Here is an 8,166-nt window from a genome sequence, read left to right on the forward strand (position 1 = left end):
TTTAATGGTTCACCAACAAAACCGCGCCCGACAAAACCGCGCCGACAAAACCGCAGGGACAAAAGCGCGAGTTTGAAATCACACTGAAGAATTAACACCGAAGCGCACCGACAACAGCACGCTGACAGAAGCGTGCTCTAAACCTAACCCTGAACCTAACCCTAAACCAAACCCTTACCCTAACCCTAAACCTAACCCTGGACCTAACCCTAACCCTAAACCTAATCTTTCGCGCCTAAATAATCAGACTTAGCTTAGCTTCGCTTCTATTCATTTATAATTAGTAAAAGTACACTTGATTTCAACAAATGGAGTCCGGTGGTTTTCTTTCCTGATTTGTGAATGAAGAAGGGCTGACAATTGGACCATGTGATGGTCTTGTGGGTGTGGGGACAAGATCATGAACTTTCAACTGGGTGGGGAAACCTAGTAAGCTTTCAGATTCAGGTTTTCCACAGATGTGCCAACACGTATCTCTTAATAAATTGGAAGTTTGAGGAAAGTTCTGCCTTGGACTCCGATTTAATTTTGGATGATATTTGGAACGCTGACAATATGGTTAGCAATATATCTTCATGGGGCACCCAGACAAGACAATGCTGTAATGGCCCAGTTTAACCCATGCAGAGAAGATAGACACACGATAGGTTGCCAAGCAATAATTCAAGCTGACAGGAGAAAAAAAAATCAATACAGGCTAACAGTACCCTTCATGTTTTCGCGACATATGTGAGGACACTTTTAAGAAAGAATTCTCACAGCTGCCAAGGATCACAAGAGAAATTCTGTGGCCGCCAAGCATATGAATAGAAAGCTCTGAGCCAAATTTTAATTTATAGAAGAGGTGAATTTATTCTGCGTATGCTCACCAAATCTACAGGTAAAGCCTGCAATTACACGACATAAAACAAGATAATCCAGTCCCACTGAACTTTTCAAAATTAATATTAATTGGGAGACAGCAGTTTTAGCACCCTTCTTTCCTGCCACTACTTTTTTCATGAAAATCTCAAAAGACAGGGTTTTGCAAGTGATCGTTCACACATACACAAATGCACACACCTATACAGAGAGAGAAACCTATACAGGCCTGAGCAAACTACAAGTAATCCTGAACTTACAAACGTTTGTTTATCAATATCAGTATTGATATTACTACCTTTTTATATACCTTAAATTCTATTTTTGCAGTTTCACTTACACTATCAGTGAGTTTCTTACATCTCCAAATCCGCGAGAAGATCACAATACGGTCTAAATATTTTAATCGGCTACTGTTCCTAAAGAATTTTGCTTTCCTTCTTTTATATGTTGCTAGCCTGTTTTACTGTTTGTAGTGTAGTGTTGTTATACAGTTGTAATATCCCACACAAGATCTAATTCCTATAATTAGATTCTAAGTGGTACAAGATTTTATCATTCTGTTAGTAAACCTTATATTTACATTATTAGTATGTTATTTTATATATTAATTATTATTCCTACTATAATTGCAGAGGGACAGTGGTTAAGACACTGAGTTTGTCGATCAAAAAGGTTGGCAGTTTGACGGTTTGAATCCCTAGTGCCGCATAATGGAGTGAGCTCCCATGCTCTACATGGGGCAGCCCTTGAAGAGCATTCGGAGACTTCAGCTTGTCCAGAATGCAGCCGCGCGAGCGATCGTGGATGCACCTCGGTTCACCCACGTAACACCTATCCTCCGCGAGCTGCACTGGCTGCCTATTGGTCTTCGGATACGCTTCAAGGCGCTAGTCGTCACTTATAAAGCCCTTCATGGTATTGGACCTGGGTACTTGAGAGACCGCCTGCTGCCAATTACCTCCAATAGACCGATTAGATCCCACAGATTAGGCCTCCTCCGAATTCCATCCGCCGGCCAATTTCGGCTGGCGACTACCCGGAGGAGAGCCTTCTCTGTGGCTGCTCCGACCCTCTGAAACGAGCTCCCCATGGAGATTCGAACCCTCACCACCCTCCAGGCCTTCCGCAAAGCCCTTAAAACCTGGCTGTTCCGACAGGCCTGGGGCTAAAGAGCTTTTGCCGCCCCCCCTCGAATGGTATGGTTGTTGTGTGCTTTTAAATTGTGTATTGTTTTGTTTGTCTTTTTATCCCTTATCTGTATCCCCTTCCCTGACTTGGATTGTGAGCCGCCCTGAGTCCCCTCCGGGGAAAAGGGTGGCATATAAGTGCAATAAATTCAATTCAATTCAATTCAATACTTGTCCCAGCTTCTGCCAACCTAGCAGTTGGAAAGCACGTAAAAATGCAAGTAGAAAAATAGGAACCACCATTGGTGGGAAGGTAACAGTGTTCCGTGTGCCTTCAGCATTTAGTCATGCTGGCCACATGACCATGGAGACATCTTTGGACAGCACTGGCCCTTTGGCTTTGAAATAGTTTGCCCCCTAGAGTCAGGAACAACTAGCACATATGTGCGAGGGAAACCTTTACCTTTACTATAATTGTAATTCTATGTATTTTATATTGTTCTATGCCTGAAACAAAGATTGACCAATTGATTGGCTTATTTATAGGCAGGAGACCCTGCTAGCAAGAGAATGACCACAAAAACTGCTAATATCAAATCCCAGTTTTAGGCCTTTTTTGGGGGAGATGGCACTATCTGAAGGTGCTCCGTGTGTTCAAAGTTTTTCTTTAGTCCTATAAATAAAATAAAAAAAAGAAGTACATGTGGACTGGAATGCTGAAGCAGCAATTTTATCAAATGCTAGCTAAAGGGTATCTCAGATGCTGAGTTCTATAAAGTCTGAAATCTAATTATTTTTATGATAATGCCTTGAGCTGATGGAGGCCAGGGGGAGGGGATGTGAAAATGTGGCACTAAATAAAAACAGTAATGCACTGTCAAGCTCAAGTCCAAAGACAACACAGCAAAATCCAATCGAGTTGTATCTTTTACTTGCTTATAGCTGATGGACAGAATCTTGCCAAACTAAAGCTACAACTTGCTAACCTACTAGGGATATCCTGAGAGGTTCTATGATGTGCCTACCCTGAACCTTTTTCTCCCTTACCAATCCAGTTTGGGACTACACAGTCTCTTAGTCTGAACCTCTGTGAGAAAGCTCCATGTTGCTAGAACTCTCCCTACCTCCTCCTCCTCAGGTGCACATTCTACTACATACAGGTCAGAGGTGAGTTGCCAATTTGTCTACTATCGGTTTGGGTGCGCTCCGGTGCATGCTCCTGCGCATGCAACACTTCCGTGCATGCACAGAAGTGTCCAGGCAGGTGGGTAGAGCCTCCCGCCGCCACTACTACCGGTTCGCCTGATCCAGGTCGAACCGGCAGCAACCCACCAGTCCTTGACTTACAACCACAACTGAGCCCAAAATTTCTATTGCTAAGTGAGACAGCTGTTAAGTGAGTTAGATTAGATTACTTTTTAGATTACTTTATTTGTATGCCGCCCTTTTCCCTGAGGGGACTCAGGGCGGCTCACAATTCGAGGGGAGGGAAGGACAAACAAGTTACAAACATGAAGACAATACATCGTTAAAAAGCACAACAGTCATACTATTCGAGTGGGGTTGAAATCTTTAGCCCCAGGCCTGTCGGGACAGCCAGGTTTTAAGGGCTACGCAGAAGATCTGGAGGGTGGTGAGGGTACGAACCTCCACGGGGAGTTCGTTCCAAAGGGTCGGAGCAGCCACCGAGAAGGCTCTCCTCCGGGTAGTTGCCAGTCGACATTGACCGGCTGATGGGATTCGGAGGAGGCCTAATCTATGGGATCTTATTGGCCTAGTGGAGGTAATTGGCAGTAGGCGGTCTCTCAAGTTTTGCCCCATTTTACTACCTTTCTTACCACAGTTGTTCAATGAATCACTGAAGTTGATAAGTTATGAACACGGTTATTAAGTGATTGGGGCTTCCCCATCCACTCTGCTTGCTAACCCCTTTCAGTCGCCCTAGGATTATCTATGCTATTGGTCAGAACAGTGAATGCCATTCCACAGAACACAGCTTAAAGACTTAAACTGGGGAAGGAATTTGGAAGTCCAGGCCCAGCTGCCATTGCCAGATGTGGGGAAATCGGGGAATACTTTAGTTTCCCTCTCCACCTGACTATGCCCAGATCTTCACAATACAGATGGCCAAATACCAATAAAGGAGAATATTTGTAGCTCAGGGTTGACGTGATGGGACCTTGGTGCTTGTTTCATTATCCAAACTACGTAACCTCATCAGTGCTAGTCAAGCACTGATGATGTTGCCTAGTTTGGGTAATGAAACATCTGTAAGAAAACAACCAGCCTCCGAGAGCACCAAGGACCTCTCAGAGAACTAAATATACTGGGAGATTTGGCACAAGGTTTCAGTGCGTGCTCACTTCCCCTTCCTAGTGTAATTCTATAGGTATTTTTTACCTGAATTCATAATTGCAGATAACGACACCATGAGACAGGCAAGGCTCTATAGACCTTTATTTCTTTTTTTAGGGGAAGAGAGACTTGTGAGGGAGGACTGGTACATCTGTATAGGACTGTGATAGTGAACCTAAGGCACATGTGCCACAGGTGGAACGTGGAGCCATATTTTGTGGCATGCCAGCCTTCAGCTCCCTTGCGCATGCACGCACCAGCCAGCTGGCTTTTCGCACTTCCGGAGGGCCAGAGGAGGCTATTTTCACCCTCTGTGGGCTTCAGGAAAGCCTCCGGAGGCTGGGGAGGGCAAAAAAATGGCCCCAACAGGCCAACCGGAAGTTCGGGAATTAACTTCCGGTTGGCCACCCGGGGCAGTTTTTCGCCCTCCCCAGGCTTTAGGAAAGCCTCTGGAGGGGGGGTCGCATGCACATGCATGGGGGTGAGATGTGCACACATGCGCAGGTGGGCAGGGAGGATTCAGTGGGCACACGTGTGCACGCAATAGCCCCAACGCAATGTGCATGCGCAGAAGGTGGTGCTACCACCCTCTCATTTGCGAACCAATAGGGAAGGTGAGTGAATCCTACCGCTGATGGGCACCAACATGAGTCCAAAAGCTCAGAAGATTAAACCTCTGGTCCTGATAACTGACCCCGATTGGATCCTGCAACATTATCCTGTGAAATGTATATTCACCTTTATTTGTGATAAGGTTTCGGTGCTAAAATGGTAGCAATTAAAAACAAAACTGAGAAAAGTAGGTATTCATTTTGTCTTTTGGGAAGCCTTTAATTAGATCCCATATTTATTTATTCATGACTTTCCAAAGACAGTCTGTGAAGAAACACCACTTGCTTTGTTTAATGTTCTATTACGGTATGTGTGCATTGCTGTCACTTCCAGCCTAGAGATAATAGTTGACCATCTTCTACAGAGAGCAATGTGATTATCTGTGAGAAGCGCATACATCCCATTTTTTCTATGCAATGATTTTTGCACACCTTCAAAATCTGCAAGATGTGGTACAAATGAGGTGAGCTATTATTATCGTGGGAAATATTGCTTCCGTTGCTTCTATTGTTCCCTTAAAACTGTTAAGTATTTAACTCATTAAGATGAATGTGCCACCAATTTGGTTGGCAGTGGGGCAGCCTTAACTCATTCCGCACTTATCTGATGCTTCCTCTCTCTAACCAGAGGGCTCAACTAAACTTATAGTCAGTGGTGGGATTCAAATAATTTAACAACTGGTTCTCTGCCCTAATGGCCAGCAGGGTAGGTGGGGCTCAGTGGTCACGTGACTAGGTGGGTGTGGCCAACTCAACATCACTCCCCGTCGATGGGTGCTTCACCTTAGCTCTTACAATGTAATCAGGGTTAACCAGAGAGACAGTTTCTGTAAGCAGGTCAACAAAGATGAGGCTAGAAACAACACCAGAATGTTTCCTTCCTGCCTTCCTTAAAGGATTAGCCCTGTAAAGTGGGGAAAAACAAAAGGAGATTTCTTCCAACAACCGGTTCTCCGAACTGCCTGGAAAGTTACCAACTGGTTCTCCCGGATAGGTGCGAACCGGCTGAATCCCACCACTGTTTATAGTGTATGTCTATTCATTAGATTTAAGGAAACTCTTTTCTGAAGGAAGCACTTCTATTACCACATTGTCTTAATCCAAAACTGCATTTTCTGGCCCCCTAAAAGAATTCCTTGCATATGTTAATTATCTCCCCCCACCCCACATTGTCCATTTTACCAATAAATATCCATCAAGGAATAAATATCAGTTGTTGCGATCATTAGCTCAGACTTCCTCCAAACTGGACTTTCCAGATATTAGGAATTACAAATCCCAGAATCCCATTTTGCAGGGCCAATGTGTAATCCCAACGTGGCATACATGTGCAATACTAGCTGGTAACTAGTCTCTGGTAACTAGCTTCCGCATAGGAAATGACATCACTTTGGTAACGAGATCATTAAACAAACATTGTCACGATGGACAAGATGTCACTGAGCCTTTTATAGAGGTACCTCAGATGGGTGGATTCACACAAGATCAGAGTTGGTATTCAGCAGGTTCTAACCAGTTCTGGAGAACCAATAGTGGAAATTTTGAGTAGTTCAAAGAACCGGTAAACACCGTCGCTGATTGGCCCAGCCCCCATCTATTTTCTGCCTCCCGAGTCCCAGATGATCAGGAGGAAATGGGGATTTTGCAATAACCTTCCCCTAGAGTGGGGTGGGAATGGAGTTTTTACAGTATCCTTCCCCTGCCATGCCCAACAAGTCACGCCCACCAAGCCACACCCACAGAATTGATAGTAAACAATTTTGAATCCCATCACAGCATAAGATGACAAAAGTATAAATTGATAGGTTTGGCTTGGTACATTGTGTGATCCTAACCGTTATGGCTAGTAAGCTATGGGTTATGTATCAGCATGGTGCATGAACTTGGTTGCCAATCACCTAGTTCACTCCCCTGTCTTCTTGTCAAAAGCTTCTAACGCCAAAAGCTTCTAACTCCATGAAACTCAAAGAAAACCAAGACTGACTCACCATAGTGGTATTCTGGCAAGCCCTGTGTTGTGTTTTACCCCAACAAGTTCTGATAGCGTATCAAACAAGCTCAAGGACTTTTCCCCAAATCTGGCTAGGTGAAAAGGAATGGGGAGGCAAGCCATTGGAGACAATCTGTCTGAGGAGAAAGAAAACAAACAAGGGATGATCTCACAGGAACATAAATCCCATCTGTAGCGTAAGTGTGGGAGGGCATCCTTCATTTTCGGGGAGTGGAGGAAGACGATGCTGCCAGTTTGCTATCAACCTCATACAACGAGCAGAATCTTATACCGCACCCGAGTTCTGGTAAAATGGTTGTGTATCAAGATCTGTTAACATTTCTTTTCTTTTTTTTGTTATTCAAACCGCCAAGGAACCTTGAGAAAGGTTCTTAGGGGTTAGTTCAAACTATGGAATATTTCTCTTTAAAGACTTGCCAAAAACTCATGAAATGCTGCATTAAAAAAAAAATTGCAGTGAAGTTAGTGGAAAGCTGAGTGCATCTAAATCAGATTGAGGACTTACCTGAGCGTTTGTGGTGTATCCAGCAAATTCCAACAAACTCAAGGCCACAGATTACTTGTGTAGATGCAACTCTTCAGGAACAAAGTCATCTCTTAGAAGAGAATTAGAGGGGAAAGAATGTGTTTGTTCTTCTGGTTATTATCACACTTTAAAAGATAAATTGGGCCAATATCTTTTGTGGCTGGTTTATATCTCTAGAATGTGTTACACATTTGCATTGCAATGTTACGAGTGGAATCGTATCTTCATTTCACATGATTGCCAGCTCTGAACTAATCCTAGCTCTTTGTTTGGGCTATCTGGATTCAAATTTTGCATATAGAGTTTATCTGATTCCTCTTTGAACTGGTTGATTATGCATTCTCTCTATCCAAGCAGCTACTATATTATTTCCCAATAAATGAAGATGCCACTAAAAAAAACGTTGTTCATGTTGGATCTCTTAAGGTTGTATCTCACAAAAATTTGTTTCTGGAAACAAATATGTTTAATTGAGCTGTGCATGCTTCACAAGTTATTTATAAATAAGTCTTCCAGTCCCATGAAATGGTGGTATCTTTCTGCTATTCATTATATTTCAGGCTTCCATGACAATCTGAAAAAGTGGCTGTTTTTTTAGTAAGTCAAACTAGAGCCAAGGTGGCTCAGTGGTTAGAGTGCAGTACTGCAGGCTACTTCAGCTGACTGCTAGCT

Source organism: Thamnophis elegans, chromosome 8 (genome assembly GCF_009769535.1).
Source record: "Thamnophis elegans isolate rThaEle1 chromosome 8, rThaEle1.pri, whole genome shotgun sequence".
In the NCBI taxonomy this organism is placed as follows: Eukaryota; Metazoa; Chordata; class Lepidosauria; order Squamata; family Colubridae; genus Thamnophis; species Thamnophis elegans.